Raw genomic sequence first — 26,737 nt, forward strand, 5'->3', positions numbered from 1 at the left:
TCAGCATGCCATCATGATGACGAAACTCTCCCTCTACACTTTGCTAGATCATGAGTTCGAGGGACGTCATCGAGCTGAACGTGTGCTGAAATCAGAGGTGCCGTACGTTCGGTACTTGATCGGTTGAATCGAGAAGACGTTCGACTACATCAACCGCGTTAGACTAACGCTTCCGCTTTTGGTGTATGAGGGTACGTGGACACACTCTCCCCATCTCGTTGCTATGCATCTCCTAGATAGATCTTGCGTGATCGTAGGAATTTTTTTGAATTTGCATGCTACGTTCCCCATCAGTGGCATCCGAGTCAGGTCTATGCGTAGATGATATGCACAAGTAGAACACAAAGAGTTGGGGGCAATCATAGTCATACTGCTTACCACCAACGTCTTATTTTGATTCGGCGGTATTGTTGGATGAAGCGGCCCGGACCAACCTTACATGACCACGTTCATGAGACCGGTTCCACCGACAGACATGCTACTTGTTTTGCATAAAGGTGGCTGGCGGGTGTCTATTTCTCCAACTTTAGTTGAATCGAATTTGACTACGGTCGGTCCTTGTTGAAGGTTAAAACAACAAACTTGACGAAACATCGTTGTTGTTTTTGATGCGTAGGTAAGAACGGTTCTTACTAGAAGCCCGTAGCAGCCACGTAAAACATGCAACAACAAAGTAGAGGATGTCTAACTTGTTTTTGCAGGGCATTTTGTGATGTGATATGGTCAAGACATGATGTGATATATGTTGTTGTATGAGATTATCATGTTTTGTAAAATTTATTGGCAACTGGCAGGAGCCTTATGCTTGTCGCTTTATTGTATGAAATGCAATCTCCATGTAATTGCTTTACTTTATCACTATGCATTAGCGATAGTTGTAGAAGAAATAGTTGGCGAGACGACAACGACACTACGATGGAGATCAAGGTGTCAAGCGGTGAAGATGGAGATCATGACGGTGCTTTGGAGATGGAGATCAAAGGAACAATATGATGATGGCCATATCATGTCACATATTTTGATTGCATGTGATGTTTATCTTTTATGCATCTTATTTTGCTTAGTACGGCAGTAGCATTATAAGATGATCCCTCACTAAAATTTCAAGGTATAAGTGTTCTCCCTGAGTATGCACTTTTGCGACAGTTCATCATGCCGAGACACCATGTGATGATCGGGTGTGATAAGCTCTACGTTCACATACAATGGGTGCAAGACAATTTTGCACGTGCGGAATACTCGGGTTAAACTTGACGAGCCTAGCATGTACAGACATGGCGTCAGAACACTGAGACCGAAAGGTCGAACATGAATCATATAGTAGATATGATCAACATAGAGATGTTCACCATTGAAAACTACTCCATCTCACGTGATGATCGAGCATGTTTTAGTTGATATGGATCACGTGATTATTTAGATGACTCAAGGGATGTCTACTAAGTAGGAGTTCTTAAGTAATATGATTAATTGAACTTAAATTTATCATGAACTTAGTCTTGATAGTTTTTTCATATCTATGTTGTAGATCAATGGTCCGTGCTACCGTTCTCTTGAATTTTAATGCGTTCCTAGAGAAAGCTAAGTTGAAAGATGATGGTAGCAAATACACAGACTGGGTCTGTAACTAGAGGATTATCCTCATTGATGTACAGAAAAATTACGTCCTTGATGCACCGCTTGGTGCAAGGCCTACTGCAGGAGCAACTGCTGATGTTATGAACATCTGGCAAGCTAAATCTGATGACTACTCGGTAGTTCAGTGTGACATGCTTTACGACTTAGAATCGGGACTTCAAAGACGTTTTGAACGTCATGGAGCATATGAGATGTTCCAGGAGTTGAAGTTAATATTTCAAGCAAATGCCTGAGTTGGGAGATATGAAGTCTCCAACAAGTTCTATAGCTGCAAGATGGAGGAGAACAGTTCTGTCAGTGAACACATACTTAGAATGTCTGGGTACCATAACCACTTGACTCAGCTGGGAGTTAATCTTCCGGGTGATAGTGTTATCGATAGAGTTCTTCAATCACTGCCACCAAGCTATAAAGGCTTCATGATGAACTATAATATGCAAGGGATGAACAAGACAATTCCCGAGCTCTTCGCGATGCTCAAAGCCGCGGAGGTAGAAATCAAGAAGGAGCATCAAGTGTTGATGGTTAATAAGACCACTAGTTTCAAGAAAAAGGGCAAAGGAAAGGAGGGGAAGTTCAAGAAGAATAGCAAGCAAGTTTCTGCTCCTGGGAAGAAGCCCAAGTCTAGACCTAAGCTTGAAACTGAGTGCTTCTACTGCAAAGGGACTAGTCACTAGAAGCGGAACTGCCCCAAGTATTTGGCGGATAAGAAGGATGGCAAAGTGAAAGGTATATTTGATATACATGTTATTGATGTGTACCTTACTAATGCTCGTAGTAGCGCCTGGGTATTTGATACTGGTTCTATTGCTCATATTTGCTACTCGAAATAGGGGCTACGGATTAAATGAAGATTGGCTAAGGACGAGGTGACAATGCGCGTCAGAAATGGTTCCAAGGTCGATGTGATCGCCGTCGGCACGCTACCCCTACATCTACCTTCGGGATTAGTTTTAGACCTGAATAATTGTTATTGGTGCCAGCGTTGAGCATTAACATTATATATGGATCTTGTTTGATGCGAGACGGTTATTTATTTAAATCAGAGAATAATGGTTGTTCTATTTATATGAGTAATATCTTTTATGGTCATGCACCCTTGATCAATGGTCTATTTTTGTTGAATCTCGATCGTGGTGATACACATATTCATAATATTGATGACAAAAGTTGCAAAGTTAGTAATGATAGTGCAACATATTTGTGGCACTATCATTTAGGTCATATTGGTGTAAAGCGCATGAAGAAACTCCATGCGGATGGGCTTTTGGAATCACTTTATGCTTGCGAACCATGCCTCATGGGAAAGATGACTAAGACTCCATTCTCCGAAACAATGGAGCGAGCCACTGACTTATTGGAAATAATACATACCGATGTATGCGGTCCGATGAGTGTTGAGGATCGTGGTGGGTATCGTTATTTTCTAACCTTCACAGATGATTTGAGAAGATATGGGTATATCTACTTAATGAAACACAAGTATGAAACATTTTAAAAGTTCAAAGAATTTCAGAGTGAAGTGGTAAATCATCGTAACAAGAAAATAAAGTTTCTACAATCTGATCGCGGAGGCGAATATTTGAGTTACGAGTTTGGTCTTCATTTAAAACAATGTGGAATAGTTTCGCAACTCATGCCACCTGGAACACCATAGCGTAATGGCGTGTCCGAACTTCGTAACCGTACTTTATTAGATATGGTGCAATCTATGATGTCTCTTACCGATTTACCACTATCATTTTGGGGTTATGCATTAGAGACAACTGCATTCACGTTAAATAGGGCACCATCCAAATCCGTTAGGACGACATCGTATGAACTATGGTTTGGCAAGAAACCTAAGCTATCATTTCTTAAAGTTTGGGGTTGCGATGCTTATGTGAAAAAGCTTCAGCCTGGTAAGCTCGAACCCAAATCGGAGAAGTGCCTCTTCATAGGATACCCAAAAGAAACTGTTGGGTACACCTTCTATCACAGATCTGAAGGCAAGATATTTGTTGTTAAGAATAGATCCTTTCTAGAGAATGAGTTTCTCTCAAAAGAAGTGAGTGGGAGGAAAGTAGAACTTTATGAGGTAATTGTACCTTCTCTTGAATTAGAAAGTATTTCATCACATAAAACTGTTCCCATGATGCCTACACCAATTAGTGAGGAAGCTAATGATGATTATCATGAAACTTCAGATCAAGTTACTATCGAACCTCGTAGGTCAACCAGAGTACGTTCCACACCAGAGTAGTACAGTAATCATGTTCTGGAAGTCATGTTACTAGACCATCATGAACCTACGAACTATGAGGATGCGATGATGAGCCCAGATTCCATGAAAAAGCTTGAGGCCATGAAATCTGAGATGGGATCCATGCATGAGACAAAGTATGGACTTTGGTTGACTTGCCCGATGATTAGCAAGCCATAGAGAATAAATGGATCTTCAAGAAGAAGACTGGCGCTGATGGTAATGTTACTGTCTACAAAGCTCGACTTGTTGCGAAAGGTTTTTGACAAGTTCAAGGAGTTGACTATGATGAGACCTTCTCACCCGTAGCGATGCTTAAGTCTGTCTGTATCATGTTAGCAATTGCTGCATTTTATGATTATGAAATTTGGCAAATGGACGTCAAAACTGCATTCCTTAATGGATTTCTTAAAGAAGAGTTGTATATGATGCAACCAGAAGGTTTTGTCAATCCTAAAGGTGCTAACAAAGTGTGCAAGATCCAGCGATCCATTTATGGATTGGTGAAAGCATCTCGGAGTTGGAATATACGCTTTGATAGTGTGATCAAAGCATAGGGTTTTATACAGACTTTCAGAGAAGCCTGTATTTACAAGAAAATGAGTGGGAGCTCTGTAGCATTTCTAATATTATATGTGGATGACATATTGTTAATTGGAAATGATATAGAATTTCTAGATAGCATAAAACGATACTTGAATAAGAATTTTTCAATGAAAGACCTCGGTGAAGATGCTTATATATTAGGCATCAAGATCTATAGAGATAGATCAGGACGCTTAATTGGACTTTCACAAAGCACATACCTTGATAAAGTTTCAAAGAAGTTCAAAATGGACCAGTCAAAGAAAGGGTTCCTTCCTGTGTTACATGGTGTGAAGTTGAGTCAGACTCAATGCCCGACCACTTCAGAAGATAGAGAGAAAATGAAAGTTATTCCCTATGCCTTAGCCATAGGTTCTATCATGTATGCAATGATGTGTACCAGACCTGATGTGTGCCTTGCTATACGTTTAGCAGGGAGGTACCAAAGTAATCTAGGAGTGGATCACTGGACAACGATCAAGAACATCCTGAAGTACCTGAAGAGGACTAAGGATATGTTTCTCATTTATGGGGGTGACAAAGAGCTCATCGTAAATGGTTACGTCGATGCTAGCTTTGTTAATGATCCGGATGACTCTAAGTCACAAACCGGATACGTATTTATATTGAATGGTGGAGCTATTAGTTGGCGCAGTTCCAAGCAAAGCGTCGTGGCGGGATCTACGTGTGAAGCAGAGTACATAGCTGCTTCGGAAGCAGCAAATGAAGGAGTCTGGATGAAGGAGTTCATATCCAATCTAGGTGTAATACCTAGTGCATCGGGTCCAATGAAAATCTTTTGTGATAATACTGGAGCAATTGCCTTAGCGAAGGAATCGAGATTTCACAAGAGAACCAAACACATCAAGAGGCACTTCAACTCCATCCGCGATGAAGTCAAGGAGGGAGACATAGAGATTTGCAAAATACATACGGATCTGAATGTTGCAGATCTGTTGACTAAGCCTCTTCCACGAGCAAAACATGATCAGCACCAAGACTCCATGGGTGTTAGAATCATTACAATGTAATATGGATTATTGACTCTAGTGCAAGTGGGAGACTGAAGGAAATATGCCTTAGAGGCAATAATAAAGTTGTTATTTATATTTCCTTATATCATGAAAATGTTTATTATTCATGCTTGAAATGTATTAACTGGAAACTTGATACATGTGTGAATACATAGACAAAACAAAGTGTCCCTAGTATGCATCTACTTGACTAGCTCGTTAATCAAAGATGGTTAAGTTTCCTGACCATAGACATGTGTTATCATTTGATGAACGGGATCACATCATTAGGAGAATGATGTGATGGACAAGACCCACCCATTAGATTAGCATCATGATCGTTAAATTTTTATTGCTATTGCTTTCTTCATGACTTATACAAATTCCTTTGACTATGAGATTATGCAACTCCCGAATACTGGAGGAACACCTTGTGTGCTATCAAACGTCACAACGTAACTAGGTGATTATGAAGATGCTCTACAGGTGTCTCCGAAGGTGTTTGTTGGGTTGGCATAGATCAAGATTAGGATTTGTCACTCCGAGTATCAGAGAGGTATCTCTGGGCTCTCTCGGCAATGCACATCACAATAAGCCTTGCAAGGAATGTCACTAATGAGTTAGTCGCAGAACGATGCATTACGGAACAAGTAAAGAGACTTGCCAGTAATGATATTGAACTAGGCATGAAGATACCGATGATCGAATGTCGGGCAAGTAACATACCGATGACAAAGGGAATGACGTATGTTGTCATTGCGGTTTGATCGATAAAGATCTTCATAGAATATGTAGGAACCAATATGAGCATCCAGGTTTCGCTGTTGGTTATTGATCGGAGATGTGTCTCGGTCATGTCTACATAGTTCTCAAACCCGTAGGGTCCGCAGGCTTAACGTTCGATGACGATTTGTATTATGAGTCATGTGTTTTGGTGACCGAAGATTGTTCGGAGTCCCGGATGAGAGCACGAACATGACGAGGAGTCTTGAAATGGACGAGAGATAAAGATTGATATATTGGACGATAGTATTCGGACACCGGAATGGTTCCGGGGCATTTCGGGTTTTTATCGGAGTACGGGGGGGGGGGGGTTACCGGAACCCCCGGGGGAAAGATATGGGCCATAGAGGGGAGGGGAGGCAGCCCACAAGGGGTGGCGCCCCCCATGGTGAGTCCGAATTGGACAATGGGAGGGGGCGCGGCCTCCCTTTCCTTCTCCTCCTCCTACTCCTTCCCCCTTTCCCCTTCCGGTAAAAGGAAAGGGGGGGGGGCAATTGGACTAGGGGTCCAAGTGGGACTCCTCCCACTTGGAGCGCCCTAGGATGGCCTCCTCCTCTCTCCCTCCTTTATATACGGGGGTAGGGGGCACCTCTAAGCACATCAATCGTTTCTTAGCCGTGTGCGGCGCCCCCCTCAACCGTTTACTCCTCCGATCATATTGTCGTAGTGCTTAGGCGAAGCCCTACGCGAATCACATCACCATCACCGTCACCACGCCGTCGTGCTGACGAAAATCGCCCTCGACACTTTGCTGGATCAAGAGTTCTACAGACGTCATCGAGCTGAACGTGTGCTGAACTCTGAGGTGCCGTATGTTCGGTACTTGATCGGTTGAATCGAGAAGACGTTCGACTACATCAACCACGTTAAACTAACGCTTCCGCTTTCGGTCTATGAGGGTATGTGTAGACACTCTCCCCCTCTTGTTGTTATGCATCTCCTAGATAGATCTTGCGTGATCATAGAATTTTTTTTGAAATTGCATGCTACGTTCCCCATCAGTTAGCAGCAGCGACCCGGTTGGCAGCGACTCCGATCATCGGGGAGTCACCAGTCGTGGTTGAGAGTAGAAACGTAGTTGAGCTCTTATAGACGACCGTTGCACAGCAGGCAGCTTATTCCTACAGCCGTGATCACGTGCACTCGACTCCCCACCCGAGTCGTAGTTACAGCTGGCGCATCAAGTTACCCGCAATTTACAACAGTGATCGGCGGCGTAACCCGCCCCGTGATGATAACCCGCCCCGTAACCCAATGGTTAACGCTCAGGCAATTGTGGACGAGGCCAGAGCCTGCCATGAGGTAGAAGCGGTGGTTCAACAGGGGGATTATCAACAGCCTCCAATGACCCCTTCACCCTTAGTTGGGGCCGGGATGATTTCCAGGACGGTTGGAGTACTATGTCTAGTACCGGCTTTGCGTAATGAACGCCTGCCTAAGGACTTCAAGGGTCCTCGCAAGGTGACTAATTATACAACTGATCTCCCTCCCGAAGGTTGGATTGAGAGTTATGAGTTGGCCATGGAGATGTTAGATATTAATGATGCTGTATGCGCTAAGTACTTTACTATGATGTTGGATGGGCCACCTCATACATTGTTAAAAGGTTTACCTCCTAATTCTATCAGTTCATGGGCAGAGTTGAAGGCATGTTTCATCAAGAATTTCCAAGGGACATGCAAGCAGCCTGTGACGATTATCGATCTGGATAACTGCGTGAAGCGTGAGGATGAGTCGGCCCACCATTGGTTCCGGCGGGTCTCGTGTCAGGACCCCGATCCTAAGTCATAGCGATCTAGCATGTAACACATCATATCACTTTGCGGCCTCACGCACGGTATCCCCACGGATGCCACCTTACCTAGCCTGGGACTGTTTGCACCTTTTGGCTCACATATTAGCATCCATATGACAGAGAACCCGGGCCGACATGACTAGTCATAAACCCAAGGTGGCACTAACTTATAGGGACATGCATACATGACCCAACAATGCACGCGTCGGCCAACAACGAGTGAAACTGGGCTGTAGCAAGCTAGCAGGACTCCGGTAAGCACCGCATGACATTTCCCCGTAGGGACAGACACAGGAGCAAAGAAGGACACATGCCGATCATCCCATGTGTTCCGGAGTAGTAGCAAGCTACATGGCTCAGTGGAAGCACTAGGAGACATTTCCCCATAAGAGAGGCTAGCAAGAATAAACAACTAGGTGTCGGATCCCACACATAGCAATACATGTTACACATACGCATAACATGCAAGTATGTGTTGTACAACATGGCATCACTACATAACTCAACAACTCATATAGATAAAGGCCCAGAAGAATCCCGATCCGGCAATGAACATGAACCTAGTGATAATATACTTGCATGTTTCTATTTCTGATGCTGAAACACAATCTGGTAATGAACATGAACCTAGTGATAATGATGATGTTCATGTTGATGCTCAACCTAGCAATAACAATGATGTAGAGATTGAACCTACTGTTGATCTTGATAACCCACAATCAAAGAATCAACATTATGATAAGAGAGACTTCATTGCTAGGAAGCACGGTAAAGAAAGAGAACCATGGGTTCAGAAACCCATGCCTTTTCCTCCTAAACCATCCAAGAAAAAGGATGATGAGGATTTTGAGCGCTTTGCTGAAATGATTAGACCTATCTTTTTGCGTATGCGTTTGACTGATATGCTTAAAATGAATCCTTATGCTAAGTATATGAAAGATATTGTTACAAATAAAAGAAAGATACCGAAAGATTAAATTTCCACCATGCTTGCCAATTATACTTTTAAAGGTGGAATACCTAAGAAACTAGGAGATCCAGGAGTACCAACCATACCTTGCTCCATTAAAAGAAACTATGCTAAAACTGCTTTATGTGATCTTGGAGCCGATGTTAGTGTTATGCCTCTCTCTTTATATCGTAGACTTGATTTGAATAAGTTGATGCCTACGGAAATATCTTTGCAAATGGCCGATAAATCAACTACTATACCTATCGGTATTTGTGAGGATGTGCCTGTTGTGGTTGCAAATGTTACTATTTTAACGGACTTTGTTATTCTTGATATTCCCGAGGACGATAGTATGTCTATTATACTTGGTAGACCCTTTTTGAATACTGCAGGGGCTGTTATTGATTGCAAGAAAGGCAATGCCACTTTTCATGTTAATGGTAATGAGCATACGGTACACTTTCCGAGAAAACAACCTCAGGTCCACAATATCAATTCTATTGGAAAAATTTCAACGATTACTATTGGAGGTTATGAATTCCCTCTTCCTACTGTCAAGAAGAAATATGATATTCTTATTGTTGGGGACATGCATATCCCCGTTGAGGTAACCTAGTGTTATTCGAAAATTCTCCGGTTTCATGCGATTCGGAAAGAGTTTGTTAACAAGACTTGATCAACGTTGTTAGTGGATTCCTTTTGATGAGCACGAGATGGATGAAGTTAGAAAGCACAACTCTCTACACCCTCCTTTTACTTTATGTTATTTAGATTAAATAAAGCAAAAATAGTATTTTCTGTCTGTTTTCTGAATTATCCTTGCAATAAAAATACCCCGAAAATAAAAGTTCTCCAAACGTCCTGAAAATGAAATATGATTTTTTGTAGAATATTTAAGAATTTCTGGCACTGAGAACACAATAGGGGGCCCACCATTTGGCCACGAGGGCATAGGGCGCGCCCACCCCCTGGGGCGTGCCCCCTGCCTCGTGGGCCCCATGTGGACCCCTCCACTTATTCCAGCACCCACTCACTTCGTCTTCCTCCATAAAAAATCCTCCCATAGCTCAAACCCGTGTTCTAGCTCCATTCACAAAAATGTTTGGGGAGATTGTTCTTCGGTATGTGACTCCTCCAATGGTCCAATTAGTTTTTGTTCTAGTGCTTTATTTATTGCAAATTTTTGCTGCTAAGGTGACCCTATTCTTGAGCTTGCATGTCAAATTTATATGGTCCAAAGTAGTTTTAATGCATGATATAGCCTCTAGGCACCTGTGGGAGTAGTTGCTATCAATCTTGTTGAGTTTGGTTCACTTTTATTTTGAGTCACTAAAATTTCAGAAATTTTTGAGAGAAAGACAAATTCATAGGAAAATATACCAAGGTGGTTCCTCAAGGAAACAAAGACCAAGGCTTGCGATACGTGAGCCGGACGATGAAACACCGAGGGAAGCTCAAGTGCGGCCTTGTGAATGGCCGATAGAGGAGTTTATGTTCCAGGCAGGCATCAAGAATGAATTTGACGCGTATGTGCGTAATGCTGATCTTGAGGACTTCGTGTCAGATAAGTTCCTACAGTACCACTACCTAACTGATTCCTTTGTGAGGAGGTTTAAATTTACATCATCGCGCAATTCTCACACTGTTTTATTCGATCTTTATGATAAATCATATACCATGGACCTAGGAGATTTTAATACAGCTTGTAAACTCCCGCAGTGGGGCAATGTTAGTGAACCCTGCAAATCTGAATATAAAGACTTTCTTACTAGTATCACTGTGGGGGAATCTAGGGAAATCACACAAGCTACCATAGGGAGCATTCATTTCCCTTCCACACATTATTTTGCTCTCTTTGTAGGTAGATGCATTAACGGTAAAGATGAGGCTTGTCACAGGTGCATTCCAGATCTTAGTGTCCTCAAGAGTGCGATATTAGGTGATAAACAATATAACTTAGGGTCCATTGTTGCACGATGGTTGCATATTAACACTACAAGTGGAGATTTGTTTGGTGGAATTTATGCAACTCGTGTAGCTAATTATCTTGGTGTACCCATACATGGAAATGATATGGAATTGCCTACTGCTTATCTAGATTATAGTACTATGGTTCACCATCAGTTTCTTCAGAGGAATGAACAGTTCCTCCAGTACCGACTAATCTTTGACAGACAGCTCACAGTCCATGTTGCCATCCCTGCTCCTACTTTCTTTAACTTTCAAGCAAAAAGGAGATATGTTATAACCAGAGAGGAGGCGAATGAGTATGAGAGGAGGACGAAGGCAGATCGCCTCCAAGATGCAGCTCTTCAGGCAGTAGCTGCTGCATCTCAGTACAACCCCAGCTACGACTTTGGATATCCGCCAGGCCAGTAGTGGCCATAGACCAACTTAGGCCAAAAGCCTAAGCTTGGGGGAGTACGTATTTCTCACTAACATTACATTCATGTTCACACACTCATTCTAGTTGTCGGTGCTCATACTTTTTCATTGTACTATCCATGCTAGTTTATTTTCTTTTCTATGCCTTCTTCTTGTGTGTTTGAAAAACCTTAAGAAAAAAAAACAAATTAGTTGTAGCTTTTAGCTAGTTTACTTTCCATGCCTGTAGTAGTAGTAATTAAAAGAAAACCCAAAACATTTCTCGTTCTTTTGCTTGTAGGGAGCTTTCGTGTGTAAATAGTTTTATTTCTTTTCTTATTCTTTGGGGGTCGAGAGGAGAAGACCATGATGAAAATGTTGAGTGGCTCTCATATGCATTATTGTTGATTTAACAAAGAGCCAATATTACCTTGTCTTCTCCCTTGTATTAAATGCTTGCAGATTCCAGCTTAGTCCAATGCATGTGCACTATTATTATTTTCCATGCCGTTCAGTCGTGCAAGTGCAAGGCAATAATGACGACATATGATGGACTGATTGAGATGAGAGAAGCTGGTATGAACTCGACCTATCTTGTTTTTGTAAATATGATTAGTTCATCGTTCCTGATTCAACCTATTATGAATGAAACATGTTTGCAATGACAATTAGATATTATAGTTTCCCATGCCATGCTCAATTTGCTAGGACTTTATAATGGTTTACCTTGCGTTCCAACATGCTATTAAAATGGTTGTAATGTGGTATGATAGGGTGATATCCTCCTTTGAATGATTCGAGTGGCCTAACTTGGCACATGTTCACACATGCAGTTGAAAAAAAATCAACATAGCCTCCACAATATTTATGTTCATGGTGATTTATATCCTACTCATGCTTGCACTCATTGTTGATTAATCTTAATGCATGTTCATGACTGTTGTCGCTCTCTAGTTGGTCGCTTCCCAGTCTCTTTCTAGCCTTCACTTGTAGTAAGCGGGAATACTTCTTGTGCATCCATTTCCATAAACCCCAAAGTTATTCCATATGAGTCCACCATACCTTCCTATATGCGGTATTTACCTGCCGTTCCAAGTAAATTTGTATGTGCCAAACTCTAAACCTTCAAATGAAATTCTGTTTTGTATGCTTGAATAGCTCATGTATCAACTAGGGCTGTCTATATCTTTCAAGCTAGGTGGGTTATTCTCATGATGAGTGGACTCCGCTGATCACTCAGGAGAAAATGGCCGGTAACCGGGATGCCCAGTCCCAGTCCCATGCTCAAATCAAAGTAATTGCAAACAAAACTCCCCCAGGATTGTTGTTAGTTGGAGGCACCATTGTTTCAAACAAGCCATGGATTCATGTTTGTTGGTGGAGGGGGAGTATAAACTTTACCATTCTGTTTGGGAACCACCTATAATGTGTGTAGCATGGAAGATATTGAGATCTCTTGGTTGTTATGTTGACACTGAAAATATGCCACTCAAAATAATATCTATCTCGGTTTCTAAACTCGAGCTCTGGCACCTCTGCAAATCCCCGCTTCCCTCTGCAAAGGGTTGTCTATTTACTTTTATATTGAGTCATCATCCTCTTATTAAAAAGCACCAGTTGGAGAGCACCGCTGTCATTCACATGCATTGCTATTAATTTACATTGAGTATGATTGTGACTGGATCTCTTTTACCATGAATTACAATGTCTAGTCAGTCCTTGATCTTCAGGGGTGCTCTGCATTTATGTTTTGCGGTCTCAGAAAGGGCTAGCGAGATACCATCTTGTTATATCATGTTATGATTGTTTTGAGAAAGTGTTGTCATCCGAGATTTATTATTATTGCTTGCTAGTTGATTATGCCATTGATATGAGTAAAAATGAGACCTACATGTTATTGTTAATATGGTTAGTTCATAATCTTTGCTGAAAACTTGAATGTTGCTTTACATATTTGCAACAACAAGATCAAACAAAATTTGTAAAAGTCTTTCTTTATCACTTTCAGTTTGTCAACTGAATTGCTTGAGGACAAGCAAAGGTTTAAGCTTGGGGGAGTTGATACGTCTCAAAGGTATCTACTTTTCCAAACACTTTTGCCCTTGTTTTGGACTCCAACTTGCATGATTTGAATGGAACTAACCCGGACTGACGCTGTTTTCAGCAGAATTGCCATGGTGTTATTTTTGTGCAGAAATAAAAGTTCTTGGAATGACCTGAAAATCCACGGAGGCATGTTTTGGAATTAATGAAAAATATTGGTGAAAGAATCAGCATCAGGGGGCCCACACCCTGTCCACGAGGGTGCAGGGTGCCCCCTGCCACGTGGGCCCCCTGGGACTCCACCGACCTCAACCCCAACTCCATATATTCACTTTCGGGGAGAGAAAAATCAGGGAGAAGGATTCATCACGTTTTACGATATGGAGCCGCCACCAAGCCCTAATCTCCCTCGGGAGGGCTGATCTAGAGTCCGTTTGGGGCTCCGGAGAGGGGAATCCGTCGCCATCGTCATCATCAACCATCCTCCATCACCAATTTCATGATGCTCACCGCCATGCGTGAGTAATCTCATCGTAGGCTTGCTAGACAGTGATGGGTTGGATGAGATTTACCATGTAATCGAGTTAGTTTTGTTAGGGTTTGATCCCTATTATCCATTATGTACTAAGATTGATGTTGCTATGACTTTGCTATGCTTAATGCTTGTCACTAGGGCCCGAGTGCCATGATTTCAGATCTGAATCTATTATGTTTTCATGAATATATGTGAGTTCTTGATCCTATCTTGCAAGTCAATAGTCACCTACTATGTGTTATGATCCGGCAATGCCGAAGTGACAATAATCGGGACCACTCCCGGTGTTGACCATAGTTTGAGGAGTTCATGTATTCACTAAGTGTTAATGCTTTGGTCCGGTACTCTATTAAAAGGAGGCCTTAATATCCCTTAGTTTCCAATAGGACCCCGCTGCCACGGGAGGGTAGGACAAAAGATGGCATGCAAGTTCTTTTCCATAAGCATGTATGACTATATTCGAAATACATGCCTACATTACATTGATGAACTGGATCTAGTTCTGTATCACCCTATGTTATAACTGTTGCATGAGGAATCGCATCCGACATAATTATCCATCATTTATCCATTGCCTACGAGCTTTTCGCATATTGATCTTTGCTTAGTTACTTTTCCGTTGCCACTATTACGATTGCTACAAAAACTACTATTGTTACTTTTGCCACCGTTATCGTTACTTCCATACTACTTTGCTACTAAATACTTTGCTGCAGGTATTAAGTCTTTCAGGTGTGGTTGAATTGACAACTCAACTGCTAATAGTTGAGAATATTCTTTGGCTCCCCTTGTGTCAAATCAATAAATTTGGATTGAATACTCTACCCCCGAAAATTGTTGCGATCCCCTATACTTGTGGGTTATCACTTGCCTTACTGAATCTATCAGAAAACAACAAGAAAAGAAAACAGAACATTTCCCCGTGATACGGTGGTCAATAGGTTTGGGGGGGGGGGTATATAAAGATTTTTTATCTTGGGAAACAAGCAAACGGAAGAAAAATGGAGTCCAGAAGGTACCCGAGGTGGGCACGACCCACCTGGGCGCGCCTTGCTTGCCAGGCGCGCCCTGGTGTCTTGTGCCCACCAGGGTATGCTTCCTGGAAGTTTCTAATTTTCCTAATTTTCTAAATATTCCAAAACATACAAAAAATATTTTTGCGGATTTTTTGGAGTCCATTTACTTACCGTGTCACATACCTCCTTATTTTCACGATTCTGGAGTGTTCCGGGAGGACTCTTTTATGTGTTCTTCCGGCATCAATGTTTGGATAATATTGCTTTCAACATTAATGGGGGTACCTGAGATATATTGTTTTATTCGGTGCCCATTAACAACCTTCGGGTTAGTACCTTCGACATTATTTATTTTGATAGCTCCAGACCGATAAACCTCCTCAATAACATAGGGTCCTTCCCATTTGGAGAGGAGTTTTCCTGCGAAGAATCTGAAACGAGAGTTGTACAAAAGAACATATTCACCAACTTTAAACTCACACTTTTGAATTCTTTTATCATGCCATCTTTTAACTTTTTCTTTAAATAACTTGGCATTTTCATAAGCTTGGGTTCTCCACTCATCTAATGAGCTGATATCAAATAACCTCTTTTCACCGGCAAGTTTGAAATCATAGTTGAGTTCTTTGATTGCCCCATATGCTTTATGTTCTAACTCAAGAGGCAAATGAAAAGCTTTTCCATAAACCATTTTATAAGGAGACATACCCATAGGATTTTTATATGTTGTTCTATAAGCCCAAAGTGCATCATCTAATTTCTTAGACCAATTCTTCCGGGACCTATTGACAGTCTTTTGCAAGATTAATTTTATTTCTCTATTGCTAAGTTCAACTTGACCACTAGACTGAGGATGATAAGGTGATGCAATTCTATGGTTAACATCATACTTGGTGTCGGTGTCAAAACTGGCGGATCTCGGGTAGGGGGTCCCGAACTGTGCGTCTAAGGCAGATGGTAACAGGAGGCAGGGGAAACGATGTTTACCTAGGTTCGGGCCCTCTTGATGGAGGTAATACCCTATGTCCTGCTTGATCGTTCTTGATGATATGAGTATTACAAGAGTTGATCTACCACGAGATCAGAGAGGCTAAACCCTAGAAGCTAGCCTATGGTATGATTGTCTATTGTCCTACGGACTAAAACCCTCTGGTTTATATAGACACCGGAGGGGGCTAGGGTTACACAAGGTCGGTTACAAAGGAGGAGATATACATATCCGTATTGCCTAGCTTGCCTTCCACGCCAAGTAAGGTCCCATCCGGACACGAGACAAAGTCTTCAATCTTGTATCTTCATAGTCCAACAGTCCGGCCAAAGGATATAGTCTGGCTGTCCAGAGACCCCCTAATCTAGGACTCCCTCAGTAGCCCCCGAACCAGGCTTCAATGACGTGGAGTCCGGCACACAGTATTGTCTTCAACATTGCAAGGCGGGTTCTTCTCCAAATTTTGAATGTCTGTTAAGTAGTGTCCGGCCCCAAATGTTGGACTTCTTGGCTTCTGTGCTCAATAAGGGCTATCTTCCACGCGTAAAACGAATATGAGGAGCCAGGGTGTTTTTACATTCGCCCCCCTAGCCAGATTAATAAATTGTCTATTAAAGGGATGGGGATTCTTAGATCCAATCCATACCATCCTCCCACAGCGAGAATCCATTAGAGCGTGCTTTGGAAAAATCCATTCCAACATGGTCGACCATCGCAGCTCCTCCTCCCGCCCCCGTAGCCCTAAGCCCGGTGATTGGGAGAGGTGTTCCATCCCACACAATCGATTAGTAGAGCTGCAGACTCAGGGATTTCTCCCTCCAGCGTATATGGTCCCCGACCGAGCCGGGCTCGCCACCTATAATGGCGGGGAGCAAGCGGAGAGCTTCCCCAGCCCCTCTACGGGGGAGCGGGTGTGCCTTTTTCCTTACTTACTAAGGGGACTCGGATTTCCAATTCATCCGTTCCTCCGCGGGCTCCTAGAGTTTTATGGCCTCCAACTACATAATTTCACCCCTGCTTCCATATTACACATCGCCGGCTATTCCTGGGCTATGAGGCTCATTTCGAGCTGTGGAAAAGGTTATTTTGCCTCGTTCCCCGCACACAGAAGGGGTCACTTTATTAAGTGGGCGGAGCCGAAATATGGTGCATCACTGAAACCGGATACCTGTCCGGTACTCCGAAGAAGACGTCCGAAGACTGGCCTTCGGAATGGTTTTATATGGAGGACGTCCCCCTTCCAGATCCTGTTCGGCAGGGTCTTCTTGAGTTCAACAATGCTGCTCTGAAGAAATGCCAAAGCTGGCGCCCACGGAGCCCCCAGGAGGAAGACAACAGAGAAGTCCTTTACCTGATGAACCGGATTAAAGCACTGGCTCAATCAGGATTGACAGTAATCGAGGTTATGTCAATATGCATAATGCGGGGAGTGCAGCCACTTCAATATCGAGGGCACCCCATGTGGTGTTTTAACGGGGAAGATGATGCCACCCGTTGCGGGCGTAAGGGACCGGACTCCGCTGCTGCTTTTGCAAAAATTATGTCCGAGTTGTTCAAGGGAGAGGAAGAGGAGTTCATCCGTATCAAGCCACAGGATGGATTCTCCATGTACAACCCTCCAAGTGGGTGAGTTATATCTATTTACTCCCATTCTTCCCGCATTCTTTGTCGTAGTTACTCACCTTGCAATTTTACGGCAGGAACTGCGAAAAGCTGTAAGGGAGGTCAACAGCCCATCTCCACAACTAGAGGACCCTGGCCGGGCCCTCGGTCCCAGACTCGAAGTAGATCCGGACATATTCGTGGAGCTGATAGACAGACAATTCTATCAATTGAGCTGTGATGACGCCATGGTGGCCATAACGGCCGACTATCCCGGACTGCTCCCTACGTCGCACGTAAGAAAAACCAAAATCCCAACTCCAAAACTAGGATCCCCTTTTAGACACTTCACCTACCGTACACATATGGTGTTTTACAGGGAAGGCATTCGGGACGCCGTGTTGAACCCACAGCAACTCGCCAACAAGAGACACCGAGGCCGGTTGGCCAAAAAGGAAGGTGGCCAGGATGGAGACACCGGCGCAGAGGTATGACACAAAACCCCGCTTCGTGGTTGTCGTCTTTCTCAAAATTCAATGACGTCCATGCTTCTTTAATAGAAAAACGCTCGCCGGAATATGTCCGGAGAGGCTGCCGATCACGCTTCCACCAGTCGGGCTCTAGGGCCGGACATAGAGGCGGAAGCCGACATGGGGCGGACGCCGGATGCTCCCCCTACAGAGGATGCGGATAGACCGTCCGCTAAAAATTCAGAAGTGGAGAGCTCCTTGAATCATAGGCGTCGCCGGGCCATACTCCGTGGCACTTTCTTCCCACCAGAGGCATTTGATGCCTTCAATTCTGGAGACGCGTACCTCCGTGCTGCTCAAAATGGTCTAGCCGGAGCCACGGACCAGTATGTAAGGGATGTACGGGTAAGCAAATCTGACGATTATATGTATCAGTAGCCCCTGAGACTTGAAACAGTTGACGCAACTGATTTAAGGATCATTATTTGTGCAGGTTCTTATGGAGAAGAATTCCCAACTGTCTCAAGAGCTGGACCAGTGCAAGGCCCAGCTTGAAGTAGCTGTTGCCGCATTCAAGGAGTCCAAAAAGGGTCCCCCTTGTAACTCTTTTGTCTATTGCAATGAATATCGGTACCAGGTAGTATGCGACATGTATGCACACCTAACAATAGATGTTGCAGGTGGCCCTGGGGTGAATCCGGAGGCCGTGGAGGCGGATACGGCACGTGATGATCGACAGCGAAATGCTGGCGAGCGCGTGCTGACGCGAGTCAGGCAGGAGAAAAATGATCTCCAAGATGCCAATATCCGGCTGGGCGTGGAACTGAAGGATGTCTGAGCCCAGCTTGCTGACTCCGTGAAGGAGAATAAACGGCTTCAGCGCGGCATTTTTAGTAAGTGCTTGAATGAACTTTTTAAAGCAGTTCGGCGAAGAAACCTGCTAAGAGCGTTATGTCTGCAGGTATGCTGACGGGTCGTCCCACGGAGGAGATGCCCAGGCTTCGGGTGATCTTCTACCAGAGCTCTCACAACTGCACGAACAAGTTCAGCAGGTGATGCAGAGCATTGCCCAAGCCTTGTGGCCATCCGCGTCCCCGCCAGGAGGCATGAGGGAGCTTATAGAGAAGCTCAAGGGAGCACGGCGGTGCTTCCGATTATGGAAGATATCAGCCTGCCGACAAGGTGTAAGGGAAGCCTGGGCTATGGTGAAGAAACGATATACCAAGGCTTCCCCGAACCACATGGCTGAGGTCGGACCTGTGGGGGCCGATGGGAAAGAGATCCCCGTCAGTTTAGTGTATGATCAAGTAGAAATAGCCGAAAAGTATTTCCAACGGGATTGTAGGCTAGATAGCCTGTTGGATGGTATAGAAGAAGAATTTAATCAGTCTTAGTGACTGTGTACTTCAAGTGACATATGTAATGTCCCTAGCCGGATTGTAAATAATTTTGTCATGGCAGACCTTTTCGCTTCGACCTCTGGACCCGATAGTCCGGAGTTTATCCGAGTACCCACTCGGTTATATAAAAACCGGGGTATGCATGGAGACCAGGCGTAGGGGTCAAAAGTGCTTGAACAGACAAGTATCCAACTAGCTATGTTATATTACATGGATAGTAAGAAACATCTTCCAGGGAGAATAGTTCAGTTAAGGGTTCCTTTCCCTGGGTACGCATGCCCTAATGTGCATGTCTGTACTGCGAGATGCAGGCTAAAAACATCTGGGGGCGTGTAGTCATTTAAATGAAAGTCATCTTTTATTCGCCGACCGAATATTCCCTTAAGAACGCTAGCTTTCGGCTTCACCCAGTCTGAGGTACACATACGGCTGACCCGGCAGTAACAATCGCAGAGGTGCTCCCCTTATGCCCTAGCCGAATTAACGGGAACGTAGGGTACAAATACAAGAGGCACGCAACCCAGCTTGGCCAAAACTTAAGTCATATCGATGCATATAATGGCGAAAAAGGTACATGCAGAAGAATAACACATGTGCGGGGCATAAAGCCCGGAAAGGTAATTATATTAAGCTTCTGTATAGGAAGCCCCCAGGTATATTGAGCGCGGTTAGCGCGTAGGAATTGTGTAACCAAGACACGGGTTTAGCCCTTTAGGGCCTTGAAGAGAAAAGAGAGAAAGAAAGATAGAAAAAAATAGATGTGCAAAAAATTCATGGAGGTAAGGAGATGAACATAGAGTCCGGCGCTAGGCGTAGAATCTTCGGAGTCTGGCTGCGTTCCATGGGTTTGGCTCGAGTCGATTATTCGATGCATCCCGCAGACAGTACGCTCCACCGGTCAGAACCTAGTCGATAATGAAGGGACCTTCCCATTTGGGCTTGAGATTTTTCTTTTTCTTCTCCGGCAGGCATAGAACTAGTTCACCAACGTTATAAGTTTTGGCCCGCACTTCTCTGCTTTGATACCTTCCAGCTTGTTGCTGATAGACCGCGGAACGTGCTTTTGCCACGTCGCACTCCTCCTCCAAGGCATCCAAACCGTCCTGCCGATCGAGCTCGGCCTCTCTTTCTTCGTACATGCGCACTCGAGGTGAGTCATGAATTATGTCGCAAGGAAGCACTGCCTCAGCGCCGTACACCACAAAAAATGGTGTGTATCCGGTAGTGCGATTTGGCATGGTCCGCAGCCCCCATAGTACAGAGTCGAGCTCCTCTACCCAATGGGTGTCTGATTCCTTTAAGGACCGGACTAATCTGGGTTTAATTCCACTCATGATAAGACCATTCGCTCATTCTACTTTACCGTTAGTTTGCGGATGATAGACAGAAGCATAATCGAGCTTGATGCCCATGTTGCTGCACCAAAGTTTCACCTCGTCGGCTGTAAATTTTGTGCCGTTGTCAGTGATGATGCTGTGGGGGGACTCCATAACGGTGTACAACCCCAGATATGAAGTCTATCACCGGTCCGGATTCAGCCGTTTTGACAGGTTTGGCTTCTATCCATTTGGTGAATTTATCCACCATGACCAGTAAGTATTTTCTCTTATGGGTTCCCCCTTTGAGGGGTCCGACCATATCGAGCCCCCAGACTATAAAGGGCCAAGTAATGGGGATTGTTTGGAGGGCGGTAGGTGGCATGTGGCTTTGGTTTGCAAAAAGCTGGCAACCGACACAATGTTGTACCAGATGATGTGCATCTGCCCGGGCCATCGGCCAATAAAATCCTTTCCGGAAGGCCTTGCTTACAAGGGCCCGGGCTGCTGCGTGGTGGCCACCGAGTCCGGCATGGATTTCTGCCAAAAGCTTCCGCCCTTCGTCTTCGGAGATGCACCTTTGAAGGACTCCGGTTGTGCTTTTCTTATAAAGCTCTCCCTCTTGGACCTTGTAGGCTTTAGATCGCCGCACTATGCAGCGGGCCTCATTTTGGTCCTCGGGTAATTCCTGTGTAGTTAGGTAGGCCAGGAATGGTTCTGTCCACGGGGTGATGACGGCCATTATCACGTGGGCTGAAGGTGTTATTTCGGTGGCAGAGCCTCCGATTGTGTCAGAGTATTCGGTATCTAGGGTTGTGGTCGGGTCCGGACTATTTTTGCCGGTGTCCCCTTCCCATACCACAGATGGTTTAAACAGTCTTTCCAGGAAGATGTTCAGTGGGACAGGGTCATGTTTAGTGCCGATACGGGCTAGGATGTCCGCCGCCTGGTTGTTTTCCCGAGCCACATGGTGGAATTCAAGCCCTTCGAACCGGGCTGACATTTTGAGGACAGCGTTGCGATATGCGGCCATTTTCGGATCCTTGGCATCGAAGTCTCCATTTATTTGGGATATTGCGAGGTTCGAGTCCCCACGCACCTCTAGGCGTTGGATGCCCATGGAGACTGCCATCTGGAGGCCGTGTAATAGGGCCTCGTATTCGGCTGCGTTATTGGAGTCTGTATATAGTATTTGGAGCACGTATTGCACCGTGTCTTCGGTGGGGGATGTCAAGACGACGTCAGCCTCCAGACCATCCAGCATTTTAGAGCCGTCGAAGTGCATGATCCAATTGGAGTATGCTCCATACTCTTTAGGGAGTTCGGCTTCTATCCATTTAGCTACGAAATCGGCCAGTACTTGAGACTTAATGGCTCATCGTGGCTTATATGTTATGTCGAATGGGAGGAGCTCGATGGCCCATTTGGCAATCCGTCCCGTGGCATCGCAGTTGTTTATTATGTCATTGAGTGGTACTTCGGAGGCCACCGTAATCGAACACTCTTGAAAGTAGTGTCGTAATTTCTGAGATGCCATAAATACCGCGTATGCTATCTTTTGGTAATGTGGGTACCGTGATTTGCATGGAGTGAGGACGGTGGATACATAATATACCGACTTTTGAAGTGGGAATTTATGTCCGTCCATTTCTCGTTCGACGATGAGCACTGCGCTTACAACTTGGTGAGTTGCCGCTATATATAATAGCATTGGTTTGCCAATAGTAGGCGCGGCCAGGATTGGGTTGGTGGCCAGGATGGCTTTTATTTCTTCCAGTCCGACCGTGGCTGCATCCGTCCACTCGAAGTGTTCGGTGCGCCAAAGAAGGCGATAAAGGGGAAGTGCCTTTTCTCCTAATCGGGAGATAAAGCGGCTTAAAGCCACCACACATCCAGTCAATTTCTGGATTTGCTTGGGGTCAGTTGGGATAGCCAACTGTGACAAAGCTTGGATTTTAGCCGGATTTGCTTCAATTCCTCTACTAGAGACGATGAAGCCCAGGAGCTTTCCGGCGGGAACGCCGAAAACACATTTTTCCGGATTGAGCTTAATGTCGTATGTTCGGAGATTGGTGAACGTGAGCCTCAAGTCGTCTATTAAAGAGTCGACGTGTCTGGTTTTAATGACCACATCGTCTACATATGCCTCCACAGTCTTATCGATCTTCTTTTCCAGACATGTCTGGATCATGCGCTGATATGTTGCGCCGGCGTTTTTGAGCCCGAAGGGCATTGTGTTAAAGAAGAAGGGGCCGTATGGTGTTATAAATGTCGTGGCGGCTTGATCAGACTCCGCCATCTTAATCTGGTGGTAACCAGAGTATGCGTCGAGGAAGCACAATGATTCGTGTCTTGCGGTAGCGTCGATGATTTGATCGATGCGAGGGAGTGGGAAGGGATCCTTTGGGCAAGCCTGATTAAGGTCTTTGAAGTCGACACATAGGCGCCATGATTTGTCCTTCTTTGGTACCATCACCAGGTTTGCTAGCCAATCCAGATGTTTTATTTCTTTAATGAATCCGGCTTCCAGTAGCTTGGCCAGCTCATCTCCCATGGCTTGTCGCTTAGGTTTAGAGAAACGCCGAAGAGTCTGCTTGACCGGCTTGAATCCTTTTAGAATATTAAGGCTATGCTCGGCCAATCTACGTGGGATTCCTGGCATGTCTGAAGGATGCCAGGCGAATATATCCCAATTCTCACGCAGAAACTCCCGTAGTGCGGCGTCTACACCGGGGTCTAACTGTGCCCCAATGGATGCTCTTTTTGTAGGGTCCGTTGGATGGACTTGGAATTTAACTATTTCGTCCGCTGGTTTAAAGGAGGTGGACTTGATCTTTTGTCTAGTATCACGTCGTCCCTGTCCACCATGGAGCGCAGCGCGGTTAACTCCTCCACCACAAGGGCTTCGGATAATGGCTCGAGGGCTAGTGCGGCTGTTTTATTCTCGGCGCGGAGTGCTATGTACGGATCTCTAGCTAGAGTGATAATTCCCTTGGGTCCGGGCATTTTGAGCTTCATGTACCCGCAATGGGGTATGGCTTGAAAAATCGTGAATGCCTCCCGCCCTAGAAGGGCGTGGTATCTGCTACTAAACGGGGCCACTTGGAATGTAATTTCTTCGGACCTGTAATTCTCCGGAGTGCCGAATACCACATCAAGTGTGATTTTCCCAGCGCAACGTACCTCCCGACTAGGGATGATTCCTCGGAATGTCGTACTACTTTGCTCAATACGGTTGCTGCCTATGTCCATTTTTTGGAGAGTTTCCTCATAAGTGAGGTTTAATCCGCTGCCGCCATCCATGAGCACCTTGGTGAGCCGAAAGCCATCCACAATTGGACTGAGGACCAAAGCGGCTAGTGCTCGGGCTGTTCGGAATTTAGGTTCGTCACTGGCGTTGAAGGTGATAGCCGTGTCGCTCCATGGATTTATTGCTGCCATGTGGCAGACTTCGGCAAGGCCGCGGAGTGCTCGCTTACGCCTATTATTTTAGGCAAAGGTCTCGAAGACCATTAATACTGTGTTGTTATCCGTGGGAAGGTGCTCTGAGGTTTTTTGGGTGAGAAGATCCTCACCGCTTTTGGCCACCTGCCGGAGTACCCAACATGCTCTAAGGCTGTGTGTTGATATGGTATCCGCTGTACTATGGATTTTACCGGGCGCGTTGAGCCATCCCTCCAATACGGTTCCACGCCCTGTAGTGGGCTTTTGCTTCTTTGTAATTGAGTCGGGCGACTTATGAGAGTGCACCCTTTTAGTTCTGACTGGGGGTTTGGTCAGAGCCGGATTATCCCAAAATTGCATTTGGGTTTTCCAGGCACTTTCCGTCGCACAATATTTCCATACTATGGCCGCCAAGTCAGCGAAGTGTGCTACGTCACGGCGACTTATGGCATTGAGGACTCCTTTGTCCATGCAATTATTGCAAAAGAACGAAATTGCATCTTCCTCGTGACAGTCCTTGACCATGTTCATTACAAGGAGGAATCTGGCCCAATAGTGATGTACTGTCTCTTGGGGCGCTTGCCTAATGTGGGAAAGATCGTTTGTATCTAGGTGGGTGGATTTAAGTCCAGAGCTTGACCCAATCTGTGATCCCGGGGCCGGGGAGTTTCCGATCTTGGGAGTTCGGGCTTCGGGATGTTGCCCTACGGGTTCGGTATGCGGCCTGATTCTGGATTCAGGGTTAGGGCGGTGTCCTCCCGTGAGCGAGTATCCTGTTCGGAGAGCTCGGGAATCCGGACATAGTTCGTCCTCACGATAGAGGGAGAACCTCCGCATTGCTCCTCCACCACCGCTATCTGATGGGTGACCGGCGGAGAGTTAATCTCCCTTTGGTCGGGTTTAAGCCTGATCCGATCATAGTCCGTAGTGACTCCCAGAGCAGCAATGTGATCCAAGAGCTCGTTCAAAGAGGAGAGCTCCATTGGATCCATCTGCTCAGCAAATTTTGAGCCGATGTGGAGGCTATTTTCGATGACCCAAGAGGTCATCATCGGCGCAGCGGCCGAGCGGGCGGTCATGATGAAGCCGCCTAGTCGGAGAGTTTGGCCTACAGCCAGGGCTCCCCCAGAGGTGATGTTGTCCTTGACAACGAGGCGAGTCATCTTCCTTATGATGACGACACAGTGGAACTCTCAATGAAAGCACCAATGTCGGTGTCAAAACCGGCGCATCTCGGGTAGGGGGTCCCGAACTGTGCGTCTAAGGCGGATGGTAATAGGAGGCAGGGGACACGATGTTTACCCAGGTTTGGGCCCTCTTGATGGAGGTAATACCCTACGTCCTACTTGATTGTTCTTGATGATATGAGTATTACAAGAGTTGATCTACCACGAGATCAGAGAGGCTAAACCCTAGAAGCTAGCCTATGGTATGATGGTCTGTTGTCCTACGGACTAAAACCCTCCGGTATATATAGACACCGAAGAGGCTAGGGTTACACAAGGTCAGTTACAAAGGAGGAGATATACATATCCGTATTTCCTAGCTTGCCTTCCACGCCAAGTAAGGTCCCATCCGGACACGAGACGAAATCTTCAATCTTGTATCTTCATAGTCCAACAGTCCGGCCAAAGGATATAGTCCGGCTATCCAGAGACCCCCTAATCTAGGACTCCCTCACTTGGCAAGCATTTTACGGAAAGCACCATGAATAAAGTGTGAACCACCATCAGTCATCAAATATCCAGGGACTCCAAACCTTGGGAAAATAACTTCCTTATGCATTTTAATAGAGGTGTTGTGATCAACAGTACTGGTTGGAATAGCTTCTACCCATTTAGTAACATAATCAACAGTAACCAAAATATGTCTATACCGTTAGATGAAGGAAAAGGTCCAATGTAATCAAATACCCAAACATCAAACGGTTCAACAACAAGTGAATAATTCATAGGCATTTCTTGATGCTTACCAATATTACCTATTCTTTGGCATTCATCACAATATAAGATGAACTTACGGGCATCCTTGAAGAGAGTAGGCCAAAAAAATCTAGATTGCAATACGGTGTGAGTAGTTCTATCTCTACCATGACATCCTCCATATGCTTCAGAGTGACACTTCCGAAGGATTTGTCCCGGTTCATGCTTAGGTACACAACGTCTAATAATACCATCTACTCCTTCATTATAAACATGTGGGTCATCCCAAAAGTAATGTCTTAAATCATAGAAGAATTTTTTTCTTTTGTTGGTATGTAAAGATAGGTGGTAAATATTTAGGAACAATGTAATTAGCATAGTCAGCATACCAAGGAGTGTTATGAGAAACATTTATTATAGCTAACCGCTCATCAGGAAAACTATCATCAATAGGTAGTGGGTCATCAAGCAGATTTTCAAGCCTAAACAAGTTATAAGCTATGGGGTTCTTAGCTCCTTTTCTATCAGTGATATGTAAATCAAATTATTCTAGCAAGAGAACCCATCGAATAAGTCTAGGTTTAGCATCTTTCTTTTCCATAAGATATTTAATAGCAGCATTATTGGTG

The sequence above is a fragment of the Triticum urartu genome, chromosome 7A (genome assembly GCF_056163025.1).
Source record: "Triticum urartu cultivar PI428250 chromosome 7A, HENAU_Tu73, whole genome shotgun sequence".
In the NCBI taxonomy this organism is placed as follows: Eukaryota; Viridiplantae; Streptophyta; class Magnoliopsida; order Poales; family Poaceae; genus Triticum; species Triticum urartu.